The sequence below is a fragment of the Palaemon carinicauda genome, chromosome 44, assembly GCF_036898095.1.
Source record: "Palaemon carinicauda isolate YSFRI2023 chromosome 44, ASM3689809v2, whole genome shotgun sequence".
In the NCBI taxonomy this organism is placed as follows: domain Eukaryota; kingdom Metazoa; phylum Arthropoda; class Malacostraca; order Decapoda; family Palaemonidae; genus Palaemon; species Palaemon carinicauda.
This window is the reverse complement of record NC_090768.1, coordinates 49,944,615-49,966,380: the sequence shown is the minus strand read 5'-3', so window position 1 is coordinate 49,966,380 and position 21,766 is coordinate 49,944,615. Positions and strand designations below refer to the sequence as shown.

General features: G+C 33.6%; 1 long non-coding RNA gene across 1 annotated transcript; it reads right to left on the bottom strand.

Annotated features, from left to right (window-relative positions):
- Positions 1-571: 571 nt before the first annotated feature.
- On the bottom strand, positions 572-17,650 carry LOC137634550 (uncharacterized). The gene is made up of 3 exons (XR_011042527.1): positions 17,576-17,650; positions 7,542-7,757; positions 572-1,091 (listed from the first exon to the last, which is right to left on the bottom strand). It is a non-coding gene; the product is annotated as an uncharacterized lncRNA (long non-coding RNA).
- Positions 17,651-21,766: the final 4,116 nt, after the last annotated feature.

The following is a 21,766-nucleotide window of genomic DNA, read 5'->3' as shown; positions in this document are numbered from 1 at the left end:
ACGAGTTTTGTTGTCCAACAAAGTAGGGGACTATATTCAATGTCTAAATGGAGATCTAGAATTAAACTATACTTGCATTTACATTTTTCTTTTTACAAGAAATGCATTGATTTAATTAAAGCTTGCCAAATACCAGGAATTAGTGTAAAAAAAAAAAAGCATAAACCAGAAATTTATATTTTGATCAAACACAAATCAAGTGAATCCTATGAGGCTTATCACTCCAGTTTCCAATTAAGAAGAAATTAAGTCTCAAAAAGTTAGATATTTTAAGCAACTAAAAGTTGGATATTTTAAGCCCTCATAAGTAGGATATTTTAAGCCCTCAAAAGTAAAATATTTTAAGCCCCCCAAAGTAGGATATATTACTCCCCAAAAGTAGGATATTTTAAGCCCACTAAAGTAAGATTTTACTCCCCAAAAGTAGGATATTTTAAGCCCACTAAAGTAAGATTTTACTCCCCAAAAGTAGGATATTTTAAGCCCACTAAAGTAAGATTTTACTCCCCAAAAGTAGGATATTTTACTCCCCAAAAGTAAGATATTTTAAGTCCACTAAAGTAAGATTTTACTCCCCAAAAGTAGGATATTTTAAGTCCACTAAAATAAGATTTTAGCCCCCAAAATAAGATATTCTAATCCCCAAAAAGTAAGATTTTAGCCCCCAAAAGTAGGATATTTGAAGCCCACAAAAATAAGATTTTAGACACAAAAATAACCTATTTAAAGACCTCAAAATTCACTTAAATGAAAACCAATTTCTAGAAACCCAAAGCTCTTAAATATCTGCTATTTTACTCTGCATAATCTAATATTGTTCTGTACGTGATTGAGGAACTTCATACCAGCACTAAATGCAACAAATCTAAACTATCTACTAAAAAGCACAGAACCTTAAAACGAAAATTTCACTAATCAAGCGAAGTTTACAGCATCAGTTCACCCTTGTTGGTGTCATACTTAACTTGGCTCATACAATGACAAAAGGATTCAAACTCTTCTTGCAATTTCTCAGTTTGTTACAGGACAGCCTTTGTGTCCTGTTTCAGTCCTCAGTTTTATATGAATACCAAGTCAACTGGAGAGCAGTTCTGGAAAGAATTGAAAAAGATATTTTAGCAACATTTTCAGATTTGCCTACTGTACTTGACTAAATTTTCCCTAAAATAGTTCAAGATTCCTTCCAATTATTATTCCTTGCAATTATTACTAGTTAACTTACTAATACCAACAGCTGAGTTTACTGCCAGGCATTAAAAAAAAAAAAAAAAAAAAAAAAAAAAAAAAAAAAAAAAAAAAAAAAAAACCATTTAGTTACAAGATATCTATGATAGCCCGAAAAAATTATTATTATTATCATTATCATTATTACTATTATTATTATTGTTATTATTATTATTAGCTAAACTACAACCCTAGCTGGAAAAGCAGGATGGCTATAAGCCCAAATCCAACAGGGAAAAATAGCCTAGAGAGGAAAGGAAATAAATAAATGATATAAGACGTTATGAACATTTAAAATGAAATATTTTAAAAACATTAACATTAAAACAGATATATCATATATAAACTATTAAAAGACATATGTTTATTTGTTAAACAAATCAAAATTCATTGGTTGAATAGTCAAATTGTCAGAAAACACCACACCTCAAACTATTGGCCAAGAATGAGGGGTAACTAGTGCACTGAGGAATATCCCAACTGAAGCGTTTTTGCCTTACTTTACTAGTTAAAATTTCTATAAAATTTCACAAATTACAAAGAAAATTGAACTGCAGTTTCATAGTTATGTTGAATGTGACCATAGATATGGTTAGCCTCTTGACAGGCTTCCATTCGTGCTCAGAGTATTACGGATTACAACGAGATAAGTTTTTTCCAGAAGAAATATCTCTTTTGATTTTTATAGATATTACGGTTACAGTTAGTGTCTTTATTATTTGACTTCCATTTTCAGTTTTATCATAACTTTTTCTAGTTTATTTGCTAGCCGACCAAGACGTAGAAGACTGCGTGATTTAAAATTAGGGACCTACCAGATTTTGTTTTGCTAACTGCTGCATTGACAACAGATTACAGTTATCCTCATTCCAACTGAACCATCTTCTTCCCAAGCTCCTACTCCCATCCCACCTTCCCAAAACTTTCTCCCCAACGAATCCTAGACCCACCAACTCGACTCTGACCCTTAAGAAATCCTTCCCGTCCTTAAAAGAAAAAAAAAAAAAAAGTATATCTCCCAAAATAAAGCATTATTGTTATGATAGTTTATCCCTACACTACACGACTTCCCACAATCTTCCAAAGGAATTTACGAATTGCCTAACCATAACCTAATTGCTCAAGCATATTACGGAAAATTACAAATTCGTAAGCTCTCCTTCATAAAAAGAAAAATAAATTGTCATCTCTTTGGTGGGGAAAAATCTGCTTTTTTACGCATCTTATTAAATTTCATTCCAAACTCAATGCAATGTTTTGTAGCCATCACAAACCAAAATGAGAACGAATTTGAAAAACATGACACAGATTACTGCCACTTGGGAATAAACTTCAAGCCTATGAGAAAGGCTGACCGGCCCCACAAGTGATAGTTTAATACCTTACCAATTTATCACTGAAATTCTTAATTACCCTGCAACATCCCAATTTCCATCAATATCCTTTTAGCAGCATTAGAATATATATCATTACACTGGAAACTTATTTGTGACACAGCTGGTTCAGAGGGAAATTTATACCAAAATTAATAAGAACTGCTAAATCTAATAGCAGTGTTTGAGGTAATAGGAGTTAAAAAGTTATTTCGATCGATGTTTCAGTACTGGGATCGTTTAGGACTATACTATGGAAATTTACTAAATTACAAATAGGCCGGCGCTATGGAATTATCTTCACGTTAAATGTTTTATTAGTTACACAAATGAACTTTGAAAAAAAAAATAAGATACTTTACGGGATATAGTTATGTTTCAATAAAGTACTTAAAACATCTGTGATAAGCACCACGTGAGCACCTGCTACCGCTGTGAAAGGTATGGACATCTTGGGAAAAAAAATATAAGTTCAAGACAGATGATAAAATTTGAGGGAAATGTTCAGGAAATCATGCCACAAAGAAATGTAATTCACAACAGATAATATGTATAAACTGCACAAAGTTGAATAAACCGGATAAACATATAGTGAATTCAAGAACTTGTAAAGCTTACAATTTGGAATAACAGAGATTGGCAGAAAATTCGGACCATGAATACTAAGGATGTTATTTATAGTTCCTATATAAACATTTAATCTGTTATAAAATATTTCAAATTCGAGAACTAATTAATGAGAAATATTTAACAAGAAACTGGAGAATTGTTCTTTAAACGCCTCGATAATGTGGATTTGACAAACACCATTTATGCAGTGTGATATGCAAAATACCTAAGAATACATAGGAACTGTTTTTTGTAGGTCCTGTAGCGAAGAAGGGTTGTGCCATTTAGTAGGACTAGGAAAGTAGCCTTTTAAGTAGAATATTGCATTTGGAATTTACCGTAGTTTGTGCCCACCGCTAGATTTATATTTGTTATAAGTTCTCCACTGAGACACACTAAGTCTTCCTGACTTTGAAGACCGTAATGCATGTAATGTATTAGCTTATGAGATGGGCCCTTTGCAATGGCCATTACAAATTACGTAATGCTTTTTGCTTTTATGGGTTTATTTCTCGCCCTCCATCAGACACTAAAGGTCTGTTCAGGCGGGCCTTGGTGTGTGAAAACAATATATTTCCAGTTAATGCCTTTCTGCCCAGCTATGCGTTTTTAAGACTACCGTTTACCAATACCACCAGATGGCCAAACCAATTGCAGTGACATCGGAAGTCGAAATATTAACTTATAATTAAATTCGACACCGAGTCAATTTTCAAATCACATTGAATAATAGCAAAGGGGAATCCTGCATTATGATAATTTGTTATTCAAACACTTAAATTTAAAACCAAATAAACTTTACCTTACCACTAAGTTCGGCTAATTAGAAATAACAGGGGTCGTCACTTGTCTCTTGACAAAACCAAACAGAAATACTTTTGGACAACCGCTAACCGATTGTCCAGTTTGTATTAACCTACACTGGACAAATCCACTCGTCATTTCCGGTGTTACGTAATAATGACGTCATAATTACGCCACTAAAGAATAAGGCAAACTGAGGCAATGACAAGTTCGTCATGAACATCGTCCTCACCTGTGTTATTTCCAAGATTGACTATTAAAACTCGCTCTGTTACGATATACTCAAAGGACAACTTAAGATATTACAAAACATAATAAACAAAGCAGCATGATTGATAAAAAGGTGTCCCACCCAGAGAAAGGATCACTCCTATACTAATGGAATTACACTGGCTGCCTATTTGAGCTAGAATAGAGTCTTTGTGCAATGACTCAAGTTATCAGAACCAGAAGTACAAAATATCTAAAAGAATTGCTACATATTGGGAAGCCAACGTATTGAGTTGACACGAGAATAGTTACAGATGATTTCAAGTTAATGGAACCAAGATACATGTCAATTTCCTTTGATTGCTGCAACCTCACCATCTTTGTGCGCTAAGGATGGGGGTGGGGTGGGGTTCCTATAGTTCTATCTGAGTCATCAGCAGCTATTGCCTGGCCCTCTTTGGTCCTAGCTTGGGTGGAGAGGGGGCTTGGGCACTAATCATAGGTACATATGGTCAGTCTCTAGGGCATTGTCCCTTGCTTCTGCCATTCATGAGTGGCCTTTAAACCTTTACTGTAGGTTCTATAGCTTTCAAATATGTGGCCCCATGACTATACAATAAGCTCCCACTAAACGTTCGAAAGACTGATGATAGCCAATTATCAAGGCTTTCAAGAAAATATTGAAGACTTTGTTTTCTAAGTGTTTCGATATGTGGATTTGACAATAAACGCGGAATACGATGTATGATACAATAAATACCAAAGATTGTATATGACAAACATATTGTAGGTCCTGTAAGATACAGTTCCCCAATGTAATAAGACCAGGAAAACAGTCAAGTAAAGTCAAGTAACCTAATAAATAAAAGCAGAATGATAAATACGTTTAATGTAGATAAATTAGAATTTAAAACTTCTATTGAAAAAGTATTCAAGACTAAATATATTTTTTATTTAAAAACATTTAGATAAATAGTAAAAAATTCAGTTATAAATAGACTATATGTAAAACAAAATATATGTAAATATACTATGATGTATATATGTTATAAACTATATATATATATATATATATATAAATTCCAAATTTAAGCAGAATATATGTTATAAACTATATATATATATATATATATATAAATTCCAAATTTAAGCAGAATATATGTTATAAACTATATATATATATATATATATATACATTTATATAAATTCCAAATTTAAGCAGAATATACCTAGTTTGCTTATGATAAGAGTTATAAAAAACTATATGTAAAACAAAATATATGTAAATATACTATGATGTATTTATGTTATAAACTGTAAGATTATAATATATATATATATATATATATATATATACATATATATATATATATATATATGTATATACAAATACATTTATATAAATTCCAAATTTAAGCAGAATATACCTAGTTTGCTTAAATTTGGAATTTATATAAATGTATTTGTGTATATATATATATATATATATATATAATTATTTCATATAAATTAATTTGATCAGCGATGGTGTTTTAGGAATAAAATCGTGTTTTCAAATAGGTTTTGGGACTGAATAAGCTTTCAGTGTTTTAGCAATTATTTTCTTTGAGAGAGAGAGAGAGAGAGAGAGAGAGAGAGGAGAGAGAGAGAGGGGGGGGGGGGGGCAACAAGGATTCACAATAATTTCATAATGCAATTAATAATACGGGGACGGTCTCTCTCTCTCTCTCTCTCTCTCTCTCTCTCTCTCTCTCACACATAGGATAAATAGCTTTTAGATAAATATGATCTTAACTACCAAATTAATCAACCAATATAGCCAAGAAATTTATAGAAAGAAGGGATATGGTATGTAGAGGTAGCATCACAAATAAGAGTGCTGTTAGAAGTACAGAAAAATTTAGTCTGATGAATAGCTCTTAGTCCCTACGATTTTGACCTTGTGCTGAACATCATTATATCAGACGTATGAGAAGAGATTCCCCATAGCATATCTTTTCTCCTAAATTTGTTTGGGCAAACTCAAAAGCTAGAAATGTGGAGCCAAACACTTGAAAATCAAGGCATTGGATAAGTAGATAAAAGGATAATTTCTATGGATGGTAGAAGATAGACTGGGTACAGTGAAACTGAGATTAGATGACATCAAGAAAGTTGGATTTTGTATCTAGAATCAAATTAACAAAGAGAGATATGGACTCTTAACTATACAAATATAAGGGGGTCAGTGCAAAGGTTAAAGGAATGTTTAACATAAGTGACATTATATCTGCAATGGTTTTGGGAGACTGACACACTATTGATTTCGAAGGCCCAAGATAGAAAAATGGAAATGGTAGGAATATGAATGTTGAAATGGATGTGTAGAGTGACAAGAAGAGACAGGATTGGATATTTCATTATAGACAGTCAAGATAGTAGGGCGTCCAAGGCCCAATTAAAAAGACCAAGTGCTTTGGTCATGTTTTGCAAACAGAAATGATCAAAATCATGGAGACCGAAGGAAGAAAGAAAGATAGAAAGAAGGAAAGAAAGAAAGAAAGAAAGGAGGAACATTATGTTGAAAGGAAGAGCATTCAAGTTGTAATGTTTAAAAAGTGCAATGAAGACAAGATAAAAAATTAATACATGTGGCCTTATGTAAGTAGTGGGAGTTAGTTACATATTGAGAGGGCAATTTTATAAAGTGAGAAAAGTGGAAAAAGTTTGGATAAAGTTAATAAACATAAAAAGTAGCCGTGTTGATATTTTGGGAAGTACTTATTGAGATGTCTGTGAAAATGTTAGACGAGACAAAAGCCAAGATGAAATAGGAATAGAATTTTCTATACTACAAACAAATTAATGTATATCATTAGTAGAGAGAGCACAGAATGCAGGAATAAAACCTGTTTTAATGATGTTAATGTTTTTAAAATATTTTACTTTAAGTGTTCATTGCTTCTTATATCGTTTATTTATTTTCTTATTTCCTTTCCTCACTGGACTATTTTTCCCTGTTGGAGCCCTTGCGATTGTAGTATTTTGCTTTTCCAACTATGGTTGTAGCTTAGTACTAATAATAATAATAATAATAATAATAATAATAATAATAATAATAATAATAATAATCATCATCATCATCATAACAACAATTTGGTCTATAGACACTGGACACAGGATGTAAATTTGGGACTGGTAGGAAGAATTTAACCAAAACATGAAATTTAGTATTAAAACGTCATTTAAGATTGAATGATCCTCCAACAGACTAAAAAGCAGGAAGGTTGGACTTTTAATGTTCTCACACTCAAAAAATGTCACATTTAGTTAACCACTTACCTATAATTAATGCAATGTATATCTACAGCTCGGGTTACTGCTGAGAGCCGGAAAGGAAGAGGAATGGCCAGCCATGATTGCCAACTTGTTTGGGATATGGCTCCTGCATGATGATGATGATTATCTTCCTAGAGTCTTGTGGTCTTCAGAAGGGCATTCGAGATAAGGCCCCCAAAGATTCTCATCTTCTATCCTCTTGACTAGTGTGTCCAACTTCTGAAAAATTAAATGAATTAATACTCTAGTAAATTTATCCATCATTGTATTTGTCAATCCATATAAAATAGCATTTATAGTATTAGAGAGAGAGAGAGAGAGAGAGAGAGAGAGGAGAGAGAGAGAGAGAGAGAGCTTTGTTACAGCATTAGTAACTAAATGATTATTAGAAATAAAAAATTGGAAAACAAATGCATTAGGAAACTCATTTCCCAAAACCAAACTTTAAAGTTATTTTATCAATTTACTTATAACTTTTTTACTACTACTACTACTGCTGCAACAACCAGGTTTCCTGTTCCTCGTTAATCACAAGGTGCAGGCACTACAGTATAATTTCTAGAAAGTTTATTGTCAATAGTTACCTCGTATATAAAAATTTTATAAGTATCAAATTGTATCCTAAGTAGCAGGAATAAAATAATGTTTAAAAAGCTATATACATAAACTACCAATGCATGGGTTCAATTGAAGTATAAGTTACATAAAGTATGGAATTAAATTTTAAGTGTTTAGGGAAAAGATTTGTGAAATAATACGAACGAAAACGTAATTAAGGCTATATTAAACAAGCATGGGAGAGAATTTGGTATTGATCCTGAATATATGGAGAAGGATTGAGAATAAATACACGGGTTTTAAAATTCAGGTCAACATCCAAAAATACCTCGGTAACGCTATTCTTAAACTCTAATGCAAAGGACATTAAATTTTAAAGAGTTCAATTCGACAGGCTCTCTCTCTCTCTCTCTCTCTCTCTCTCTCTCTCTCTTAAGTGCTAAGTATGGGGAAGGGTTTGAGGACTGAACTGTTTTTGGATTTAATTCCAGTACAAGATCATGAAAAGTTGCATTATTTTGCTTTCGAGGGGACCATTCTCTCTCTCTCTCTCTCTCTCTCTCTCTCTCTCTCGAAGGGTTCAAGGACTGCAAACTTTTTTTTTTTGGATTTACTTCCAGGACAAAATCATGAAAAGTTGCATTATTTTGCTTTCGAAGGGACCATTCTCTCTCTCTCTCTCTCTCTCTCTCTCTCTCTCTCTCTCTCTCTCTCTCGACCATCTGGCTCGGTTCAGTTACTATTCCCCTACCTTACGTAGGCCACAGGCTCTTGTATTGCCAGCCCGTAAAAGACCATCTAATTATTAACCATCTCATTAATCTATAACGACCACCTATGAAAGCGAGAACTGTATCAACAATAGTATTTTGCAATTTTGAACTCGATGAAATTTATATTAAGATGAATATCACGATTAGTTAGACTGAGATACTAAAAATCTTGAAATGGGATTTTTGGTAAACGATCGAGTTATGTTGAGGTCACTTAATGAGGTAATAGAATAGGAGAGAGAGTTGGTAGTTAAAAGTAAAACACGAGAGAGAGAGAGAGAGAGAGAGAGAGGAGAGAGAGAGAGAGAGATGTGTTAATGCAACCTTAACAAACCTATCATCAACTCGTATTTAATGACTACATTCTTCAGAAAACCAAAGCAACTATGTAAACAGCCAACGCTAGATCGCTAAGGATAGTCGAATCTTTTCATTTATACCTTGCATGCAATCTTGGGTTTTCTAGATAGTGCAAGTGACTAATATAACTTCAAGCTTGATTAGCTTTTCTCAAAATTCAACAAAAAGACCTTGTTCTTTGAAATAGACTAAAAACTCGAAAATATCATGGGAAAAGTAACTGAATTATATGATTTAATCTAAGATTTCTTGATGGGCTTATAAGAAAATTACCTAATATCTTGCTTAAATAAATTCCAGTGATATCGAATCTATGATATACGAGGAACAAGTATCCTCAACACACGTATTTGCGTTTAAAGACTTATTTCAATTATATGGATTTGCTGGTAAAGAATATATTTTAATATATTTCACTAGAGTTGTTTCAATGAGAGAAAAAAAAAACGTAGAGGTTAAGTGGAGTTTGTTACAAAGTGAATGATGAAGATAATGAGTTCCAAGCAGGATTTACACTGTGGAGGAGGTAGGATAGAAAGAATACACAGCCATAAAAGGGCCCATTAAGAAGGAAAAAGCAGCAAGAGAGAGGAATAAGCTATATACAGTAGTCTTCTAAAAGGTTGAAGAAAAATGCTACCGGGTGTACATTGTGACCAAGAACTAGCTGATAACTTACTAAAAATCCAAAAGCAAAATAAAAATATACAATTGGATCTTTTGCGCCCATTCAGAATCAGATTGGTGTTAAACCAGACACACAAATAAGATAAAAGAGTTTTAATGATGATCGAGAGTTTTCTGACATCCTGTTTTAATGAAGAAGTCATCAGGATTTTTAAAGGGGGCTAAAAATCAAATCGTGTAATTTATCTTATGGCAATATCTAAAGAAATTGGAGTAAAATACTTTTGCAGTGTTTCAGAAATATTAAATGCTACCATTGACGAGTAAATATCCTAAATCTGAGACAGTGGCTATTTCGAATTTATCCTTCATGGCAAAAAGGCTCGAATATGTCATTCTTGAATTACTAGTTAGTCATATGGGAAGTATGAAACATTGCCGGATAACCAGCCTGCATATAGACAATTATCATCTACGGTGACAACTGTATGCAGTATTGTAAATATGATTTACTTGCAATAGTGGATGAAGACAGGTGTGGCTGTTTTCCTGGTCCTATTACACAAAGGAAAGCCCTACTCATTACAGAACCTGCAAGATCAGTTTGTCGTATATATTCTTTAGTATTTGAGAGCGTATTACGCGTTAATTTTCCAATCCACTTCATTGAAGCACTTAAACAGCAAGAACATCTTCAGTTTCCTCTTGAAAGCCTTGATATATTCATTCTTTCTGATGTCTAGTGGGAGCTTGTTATATAATCTTGGGTCCGCATATTTGAAGGCTCTAGAACCTACAGTATATGTACATTTTGGCTCCAATAACATGAAACTATCTAACAATTCTCGGATTTAAAAGAAGCTATTTTGTACGAAATTGGAAATTCTTACTCATCACGCGAACCATTAAGCAGAGATGCCACATGGACGTCTATTAGGCCCAATACTAATTTATTTTGTATCTTTAGTATTGATCTATCAAAACTATTACAGGGAATTGAAGTGAGGTCAAGCTTTTTGTTGATATACAATTTTAATTCTCCATAAATGACACTGATGATACAGTTAAGATTTTAGAGAAAGTGTTAGGGAATGATTGACAAACTACTACAAATAAATGGAAATAAAACTGCTGTTTATGGTAATAGGAAAGAATAATTATTAAGATTGGTTGTGGTGGCCAATTGGAAACTTCCCTGCATGGCGTTTAGAAAAGTGGACATTAAACAAGAACTTGAAAAGGGAAATAAATGCAGCTGAATTATGGTTTTACAGAAGAATGTTGAAGATGCCATAGACTAAGAGAGAGAGAGAGAGAGAGAGAGAGAGAGAGAGAGGAGAGAGAGAGAGAAAAAAAATCACTTCTAAATTTGATAAGGAAGATTTAGATGGAATTTCTGGGACATGTAATAAGAGAAAAGGTCGGAATTTTGTGCCTTACGGGAAAGATAGATAGAGGGGAGAAGAGCAAGAGGCCGGCAAAGGAAAGTGTTTTTGGACAGCTTACTAGAGGAAAAAAGTGAGAATATAACAGCTGGACTATTCAAAATTATACAGAGCTAGAGACAGGACCAGGTGGAGGCAATTGACAGCCCACGTCCAGTGTATGGCACCTAGATAGATAGATTCCCAATTAACCTTTATCTGGCGTGGGTCATTGATACAAGCCAATCTGAATTTAGTAAGAAATTTTCTTTAACCTACGACGATTCTGCAATCAACATAGGAAAAATAATAGAATAATATTTAATATCTCAATGAAAATAAAACGGAAATAATTACAAAACCCAAACCATACCTCAGTTTTAAAACGAAAGCATTAAAAGTTCACCTATTGGCCAAACTATACTTGTAAGCCATTTACAGTAATCAGACTGAACCGCAAAAAATAAGCCTTATTACAAACAAGACAATTTATGTTCTAGTAAAAGCCACTATAATTGCAAGATGAGCAACACATCTCAAGATATCCTACATTCCCTGGAAACACAAACATGATTCTATATAGACAAATACTTTAGAATTTAGTTCTTAAATAGTAATTTCAAATAAAGAGTTAACACTACTGTAGGGTGTCACAATTACCTACATTCTATAGCTGTGGAAGCGATGTTTATAAGAAACACTTTTGATTAGTTTTGTACCACATTGCCAAATGGGGGCATTCAATTCATTAAGTACCTCAGTATCTATACATTGTTAAATTTGTACTTAGTTCGATTACAGTTATAACTTATACAACAACAACAACAAATGCAGCCGTTTCTAGTCCACTGCAGGACAAAGGCCTCAGACCTGTTAATTCATGTCTGGGGTTTGACCAGTCTTTCCATCACCACGCTGACCCATTGTGGATTGGTGATGGTGGGAGACTTTGGTCTGATAGCTCACAGAAAACCAACCTAGTATGGGTGGTCATGACTTAGCACAGTTTTGCTCATCATGGGGATATGCAAAACCTTTAACCACGTCAAGGTCTCCCCACTGTTATAACATCTCAACAAAGACTTCGAATTAAAACAACAGAAGTACTGGTCCTTCATAATTACCCTTAGAAAAGTCAAAATACTTTCATTCCTGATTATTGTAGATCAATTAAAGTAATATATTTCCTTACATGGAAAATAGCTTAATGTCAAGTATCAAACTATTTATAAACACCATTTCCCAATCACAAAACTGACAAATATCGAAATTAGTTACAGATGAAATGTAGTACACACAAAAAGTTTATAGTCATGCCTTCGATTCAAGTTACTTAGTCCACGAAGTATTAAGGACAGTATTGACGCGTTTTGCAATCTTGTTGATCTTGTTCATCAAAATGACATTGCCTTCGGAAATTTCCACATGAAACTATTTATCATTTATCAATTAAAATTCAACGTTTAAGATACTGAACCAAATTGAACCAAGATATCTAAAAGAATGCCTGAACAAACTAGAACTAGAAACAAATGTTACCATTAGACAGAGTGACAAACATGGACTATCTGAACCAAGAACAAATAGTAAATTTGGTGAAAGGGCTTTTAGCTGCTGTGTGCCTAGACATTAAAATAAACTGCTAACTGAAATGAAGGATCTAAAGGAAGCAATTGAATTTAAGAAGAAACTAAAGACATTACTTTTCACAAGATCGTATGATTTTGAAGATGCTACAATCAAGGAATTGTATAAGTTATAATGAAAATGTTTCGTTAGATGATTGATATGGACCCGCCCGAGAAGTAGTTCACTCGACTTCAGTGGAGGGTTGGATTTAAACCCAAAACAATTAACAAGCAAAACCAAATTAACTTATTACCTTTACATAAATGAATAAGGCTTCATATTTTTAGATTTAAAACCAATTTAAAAGAAAACACTGATAAGGAGTAAGGCCGTGTTCTTAACGAAGAGCAAATTGTTGAAAACCACTTTTGCCTGACTTGTCGAAAAACAGACTAAGGACCTCCCCACCCCATTTACAGTAAGAGTTTAGTCATTAACTAATGCTTTGATTACGCCTGCTCACTAGTGAATGATAGAAAAATATTGATGACGGTTTAATTCAAAATAAGGCGTGTCAATAGATGTTTACCCAAGAATATTTTCTCATAAATATCAGAATTACACAAGAAATTCCTCATAACTTCTTACGATTCTGTAATCAACATGTGAAAAATAATAGTAAATATCTACATGGAAATAAATCTAGGATAAATAGTAAATTAAATATTACCTCAGTCAAAAACGAAAGCATTCGACAATAAACACACGTGTTGTGTGATATGCTAAATACCTTGCAGTAGGCTAAGCCCTGCAGTCCGTAGGGGTCCTGTGTGTGAGACAGGTTTAAAGACTTGAAGGACACTCATGAACGGTAGAGGCAAGGGGCAGTGACCTTACCCTATCAAAAATGGCAATGCCCTAGAGGCTGACGATATATACATATGATCAGCACCCAAGGCCCCTCTCCACCCACCCTAGGACCAAGGAAGGCCAGGCAATGGCTACTTATGACTCAACAGATAAACCTATAGGCTCACTCAAACCCCACTATCCTTAGCTCACAAAAATGGTAAGGTTACAACGACCAAAGAAACTAACGAGTTTCAGCGGGACTCGAACCCAAAGTCTGGCGTTCACCAATTAGGGACGTTACCAAATCGGTCACCGCATCCCAGGAAAACAGCTTATTAATTAAGCAAAATTACTGTATGGGTTCCACTGTATGAAAAGCCATTTACTGTCGCTGGATAAACATATTCTCACCACACAAAAAATAAAAACATTACTCATACATAAGATACATTGATATTAATATTTAAGAAAAGACATGATTATTGCCAGATGAGCAAGTCATGCAAGTGCCTATGTCACACAGAAACACAAGTACGATTTAACAAAGACGTACGTTTGAATTCGGCTCATAAATAGTAACTTTAAATAAAGATTACCACTGCTCAACATTTTCGAGTCGTTCTTCACCACAATTTCAAATGTGAACAATCAATTAAAATTTGTTATGCCAAGTTAGATTAAAATTATAATTGTTGTAGCATCTCCACTCATAATATCATGGTTAAAAAACCAGAACTGATCCTTTAAAATCACTACAAAAGTCAAAATATTTGTGCTGATAATTATTAGAGAAAATCGGGCATTTGATTCAAATTGCCCAATCCATAAAATATTAAAGAAAGCAACGACATTTCATACAATCATGGCATCACTAATAAAAAAAAATTTCATGAAAATGATACTCTCGCAAATAAACTTAATTTCAATGTATTAGTGGTATAGAGTCATTTAAGATCAAAACTATGCCTTTTATTATTATTATTATTATTATTATTATTATTATTATTATTACGTGCTAAGCTACAACCATAGTTGAAAAAGCAGGATATGCTATAAGCCCAGGGGCTCCAACAGGGAAAGTAACCCAGTGATGAAAGGAAACAGGGGAAAATAAAATATTTTGAGAACAGTAACAACATTAAAATAAAACCTTCCTATACAAATATATAAACACTTAAACAAAACAAGAGATAGAATAGTGTGCCCTAATGTACCCTCAAGCAACTTCTACCAACCACTTCTATGTAATTGTATGTGCTGAGATGACATGAGGCTGACTTTATGTAAACTTACAAATGATTTATAACTTGGGATACACTTCCAAATATTTGATATTTAAATGGATTTGATGCTTACTGCCTTCAAGTATTTAGTTGAGAGAGAGAGAGAGAGAGAGAGATGAGAGAGAGAGAGAGAGAGAGAGAGAGAGAGAGAGAGAGAGAGAAAATCAGTGCTTAACAAAAATTCGTTAATGTGATATAAAAGATAGGAGATTTTACAAAGTAATTTCTCCCTTGGTGTTGGAAACACTCTCTGTCTCTGTCTCTGTCTCTGTCTCTCTCTCTCTCTCTCTCTCTCTCTCTCTCTCTCTCTCTCTCTCTCTCTCACACACAACAATTTCAGCATGAGATTCCATCGCTTTCAATTCCAATCAAGAGATTACAGTAGTCCTCCTCGCTTTGGAAATACGCTTTAGCCCAGAACCAGATTTTTTTCACTTTTGAAGATATAAATCACTTGGGACTGAACCTTGAACTTAAAGATTAAAAAATAAATTCCATTGGGAAAATAAAATTTGATAGGCCTATTTCCTATTGCATGAACGTATCGGAGAAGATTATTGTGAAGGATAAAGCCATAACAAAACTTGCTCATTCTTCTTCATAAATGATTTAGAATGTATCAAACATTGTAAGTAACAAGAAGTACACCTACAGTCAGTTCCAGGGGAATACCAAAAGTACAACTTAGAGAAATTACAAAACAATAAAACAGAGGAACAAGACTGGTGAAAGGGGTCCCACCTGATCTACACTGGCTGCCTATTGTTTAAAATATGCAAACTAACCCACAAGTTATCAGAACCGGACGTCCAAAATATCTAAGAGATTTACTACACGTGTAGCCAAAAAATCGTCCTGACACGAGAATAGTTACAGACTGTTTCAAATTATTGGAACCTAGATCATGCAATAGGAGGAAGAACGTTCAGTTATGCTGCACCGAGACTCTTCAACGACCTTCCAATCGATGTCAAGAATAGCAAAAATGTGGCAGTTTTCAAGAAAAACCTGAAGACTTATCTTTTTAGAAAGTGTTATAATAGTGACCTGAAAACTATTAAGCCTGAATACAAATGCTAGCGAAATAACTGATAATGATAGAGCAAAATATTAACTGGAAAGAAATTATTTTCACACACCAAGGCCCGCCTGAACAGACCTTTAGTGTCTGATGGAGGGCGAGAAATAAACCCGTAAAAAAAAAAACCAGATATATGTCTAATATAGGCTCTGGAGCCTTTAAATATGCGGCCCGGGACTATACAATAAGCTCCCTGGAGACATCAGCACGACTTAAAATATTAAGGCTTTCAAGAGGAAACTGGAGAATTTTTTGTTGTGTGGACGCTTCGATAGTGTGGATTTGACAATAAATGAGCAATATGCGATGTGAAATGTATAATACTCTTTAACGATCATGATAAAATGACTGTAGAGGTCCTGTAGAGAGTAGGGTTCCCCTGCTGTATAGGGCCAGAAAAGCAGCCCTTATGGTAAAATATAGATAGATTTGGACACAAAACCTAGAAACGATCAACTAAATCAAGGTTAACGAGAGAGAGAGAGAGAGAGAGAGAGAGAGAGAGAGAGAGAGAGAGAGAGAGAGAGAGAGAGAGAGAGAGAGAGAGAGAGAGAGAGAGAGAGAGGGGGGGGGGGCTAAATGGTAGGCGTGGCTGGCCAAGCACTTTCAAAATAATGGAAGTGAGACAATGATTGTTTCTTAAAGCAAAGTAATTGTAGATATTTGTCATAAGGATTGTATGTATTTGCATTCAAATGAATGATATATGTGTATTCATACAGTATGTGCATACAGAATTATATCAAAGCACTTATTTTTCTGTATTAGTAAAATAAAGAATGAATGTCGAGTTGTCCAATAAAAAGTATTTTAGTTAATTAGCAAATAATTTTCTAACATATCATCTTAAACTCTCGTTTCCTTCTTATACTTTTGCAATGCAAATAATTTGCATAAATTACACAATTTTCACTAGAGTTTACACCATCAGATTCACACCTTTAAAATGTGAAAAGAATCTTTAACCAAATTTCTAACCAGATTAGATAAAAGTATGTGATTAAAATTAGTTCTGCAATTTTTTTTTAACAAAACATTGAGCAGATATCAAAATGATACGACAATATTTCAATCACGGGATCAAAAAATCCACAGAAAACAGGTATCATAGATGTTTGATTTGGAATTTAAAATCTAGGCCTAATAGTAACAAATACTATTTTAGGTGATTACAGTGTACCTATTGGAACTCGAACCATATAGATACAGTTATACACCATCCTATCATTAATTGAAAAGTTAAAGCCACATCTAGAAACAATCTCATGTAATAACCTTTCAATAATCAAAGGAATTACCACTACACGCTAAGGCAGCAATTTTGGGGAAATATCTTTTCATAAAGATCCTTCGCCAATACAAGACCCTTACAGAAATTCGATGGTTTGCCATCAATCATGGTAACCTACAACACCTATAATATATTAGAATCAACAGTATTTTAAGTAATATAACAACAGCGAGAACATAATATAAAGAAATAAACCTTGTAAATTGTGTCTCTCCTTACCCAATAGATCCTTCATTGTTTGCAGGATCACAAGTTCACAGACAAGACAAACTTCCGTCTTCCTCTCACTGTGTCTCCTGTCGAAATGAATCTTCTTCTACAGTCTACACAATCAGGAACATCCCTAGATGGTTCCTAAAAGTTCCCCAGACCAGAAGTAGTTTTTCCAGGCATTTTTCAACGCAATTAAATCTGTAGCTAATAAAATGCCGTATTGTGTATACCTTGTCTCTTCTATTATTATAATATATTCTGCATTTATTCTTATTATAGTATTTGTGAAACCACAAACAGTAAAACTTAGTTTTTCAATTATGAATTCCTGTTCTGCTTTCATTTTGTGCTCTGAAAGAGATATTAATCAAAGTATAATGGTATTGAATGTCATACCAATGGAAAAATTAATAAAACCATTTAAGTCATTCACAGTAATTATAAATCTCATTGAAGACTGAATAATTATCCATAAGTGTTTTAAAATTAACAGACGGATAAGAATTCCCACACGCAATTTCCCTAAAGCCTCTAAGAATTCCGAGATTTGGGGACAAATTCTCAAAAAATTGTCCCCCTGGTTAAAGAATTGCTTCAACCAATCAGAGACCACCATGGTCTGCGTTCTATAGCCTTTCTATCAGCTAAAATTGTAGCATTTTGCTTAGGATATATTTAAAAACTCTAATAGATTAATTCAATTATAATAAGAGCTCATAAGATATCAGTATGAATATGATTTAATATTTAATTGATATACAGTATACGAGTGAAACGTATAAGCAAGTTATCTCTAGATCAGCGGGTTTAATAAAAAGGAAACGGTATAACTTTGTATTTAGAGAAAACGTTATTTAAGGGTAACTACAATATACTTAATCACCATGAAAAACTTTTTATTTTCTTTTTGTTATAATGTCATCTTAGCAAATTTATGAGTTAATGCCTTTAAGAATATTATCGGTTTTACTATATTATCTTCCATAACTTATATAACTGTATGATATAAAATGAGTAAGATTTATTTAAGAATAGCAAAACTATCAATATAATTTACACTGAAAGTAGGTAGTATCTTAAAAACTAGGATTTATGGTTTTAGTGTAGTGTATTTTGACTCCATATGCATAAAATAGCTATTAGTATTTCCAATTATAGACGTCTTTATGATATAATTATTTTGGCATAGTCATACTCTGCTATCATACTTTTTATCCCATAGACTTGGAAGTATTATGTTTGTTTAACCATGTTTACAAATATTTATCTATATTTTAAATGAAGGGAGATGCTATGTAATTACTCTTCTAATAGTTTTAACGAGTTAAAAAAGCAGTTGAACATGTCAAATTAATTTTTTTTCTTATATGAAGAGGCATCAGGCCTCTGGTTGAGGGAGTAAGGGAAGGTATAAGGTGGGGGAAGGATGAAGGAAGTAGGATTATGATAGGAGGGGGCAGACCCATTTGCTTATTATCTCACATTGTCATGTTCAGGACTGCCTCCCATTTCTTCCGTTGCTACTTCTGTCGTAGTATCTTGTGGATTCATCAATGCTCCTGTAGACTCTAAACACTGCGTCGCTAATTACGGCTTAGCCTATTGGTTCTAATCGGGATTAAAGTAGGTAGACTATATGCATTCGAAACGGCCTAGGACCTAGGGCTACTATTATTATTATTATCATTATTATTATTATGCATTTGAAACAGCATTGTACCTAGGGCTATTATTATTATTATTATTATTATTATTATTATTATTATTATTATTATTATTATTATTATGCATTCGAAACGGCCTAGGACCTACTACTACTTACTTTTAGAGGTTTATTTCTCGCCCTCCATCAAACACTAAAGGTCTGTTCAGGCGGGCCTTGGTGTATGAAAAAATAATTCCTTTCCAGTTAATATTTTGCTCTGTATCGTTATCAGTTATTTCGCTAGCATTTGTATTCAGACTTAATAGTTTTCAGGTCACTATTATAACACTTTCTAAAAAGATAAGTCTTCAGGTTTTTCTTGAAGGCAGCCACATTTGTGCTATTCTTGACATCGAGTGGAAGGTCGTTAAAGTCTCGGTGCAGCATAACTGAACGTTCTTCCTCCTATTGCATGATTCACACTAATTTCGAATAGTCTATATGGGTCATCTGCATGTCTAACTCTTACAGTGGCGCTGGTAGCTTCAGGGTAGGGGATCAAGCAATCACGAAGATATTTAGGCTTATCACCTGTAAGTGCTTTGTGAGTCAACAAGCCAATTTTAAATTCAATCCTAGCCTTAACAGGTAACCAATGTAGATCGATCAGTGCAGGAGTTATTCCCTCCCGAAATTTAATGCCTTTTATTAGTCTAGCCGCCCAGTTTTGCACATTTTGAAGCTTCCTTAGTAGTGTATTGGGCAATTTGTAGTACAGAGAATTGCAATAATCAAGCCTTGATATTACATGACTCACCACTAAAATTTTTGTACTGCCCTCTGTTAAATATTTTCTAATAAATGCTATGTTTCTCAGGTGATAGTTACACACTTTCACTGTGTTCACAATTTGGTCCTTCATTGACAAATTACAGTCTATCAGTACACCCAAATTTTTCACAACAGGCACAATCCCAACATCAGCATCACCAATTTTTATACTTTGAATTAACTGGTAATTCTTCAAAGCCACCTTTGTGCCAAAGAACATACATTCTGTTTTATCGTCGTTTAATTTGAGCTTTTTCCTCTGCATCCATGTTTTTATTTCAGTCATTATCTCATCAATTTTCTTCCCTGTATCTTGTGTTGTTGAAATTGAGAGGTAAAACTGAGTATCATCTGCATATAGTTTAAAACCCACTTTTTGTTTTTTCAAGATGTGTGATAGCTCGACAGTATATATGTTAAACAAGATAGGGCCCAGGACACTACCCTGTGGTACACCCTTCATAAGTATTCTCTCATTGGATCGGTTTCCAGAAACTTCTACAATAATCTTCCTGTTCACTAAGTAACTTCGCAAAAATTTCAGTGCTTCCTGAGTCACTCCAATAGACTTCAAGTCGTCAAGTAAGTAGTCGTGCACAACAGTGTCAAAAGCAGCACTAAGATCTAACATAATTAAAATTCCACACTTTCCCCCATCAAGAAGACCTATCATATCATTCATTATTGAGCACAAAGTAGTTTCTGTAGAATGATTAGCTCTGTAGGCCGATTGATTTTCCGGGAATACCTCTAACTCGTCAATATGCGCCCACAATTGCTCACTTATGACTTTTTCAATAAGCTTTGACATGTAGGATAAATTTGAAATGGGCCTATATGAATTTAGCTCGTTTACATCACCTTTCCCTTTGTAAATTGGTTTGATCAACGCAGTTTTTTCACAGCTAGGAAAACAGGATTGCGATATACTTAGGTTAATTATGTTCAGGTAAATATTATATAAGACTCGTTTGTTTGGAGCTTCACTTATTGAACTGTTTGGGAAAGGGTTGTTTCCACAATATGTATTCTTCATCTCTCTCATAACCTTTAACAAGTCGCACATATTTATCTCCCTAAATTTTATTAACTTCTTTCCCTCCTTCACTGGCATAGCTGACTGTCCTTCCAAGTGATTTTGGGGGAAGCCTCTATAGATTTTATCAATTTTTCCACTAAAGAATATAGCAAAACTCTCTGCGCAAACATTGTCAGGCAAGACATATTTTTTCTTTAATCCCATCAAATTATCAAGGTTTTTATGAAAGTCCTTCATGTTATTAGTTTTTTTACATTCGCCGTTGTAGAATTTTCTTTTTGTTTTTTCTAACAGGATATTATAGTCATTTCTGGCCTTATTATATAGATTTCTGGCTTGTAAGGATTTGGCTCTTTTCCATCTACCTTCCATCTTACGTCTGTGTCTTTTTGCCTTTAATAGTTCACTATTATACCATCTAACATTTTCGCGTACCACTATTATTATTATTATTATTATTATTATTATTATTATTATTATTATTATTATTATTATTATACTAGGTAAGCTACAACCCTAGTTGGAAAAGCAAGATGCTAAAAGCCCAAGGGATCCAATAGGTAAAAACAGTAGCCCAGTGAGGAAAGGTAACAAAGAAATAAATAAACTACAAGAGAAGTAATGAACAATTAAAATGAATATTTTAAGAACAGTAACAGTCGGAGGATGTAGTGCTAGGATA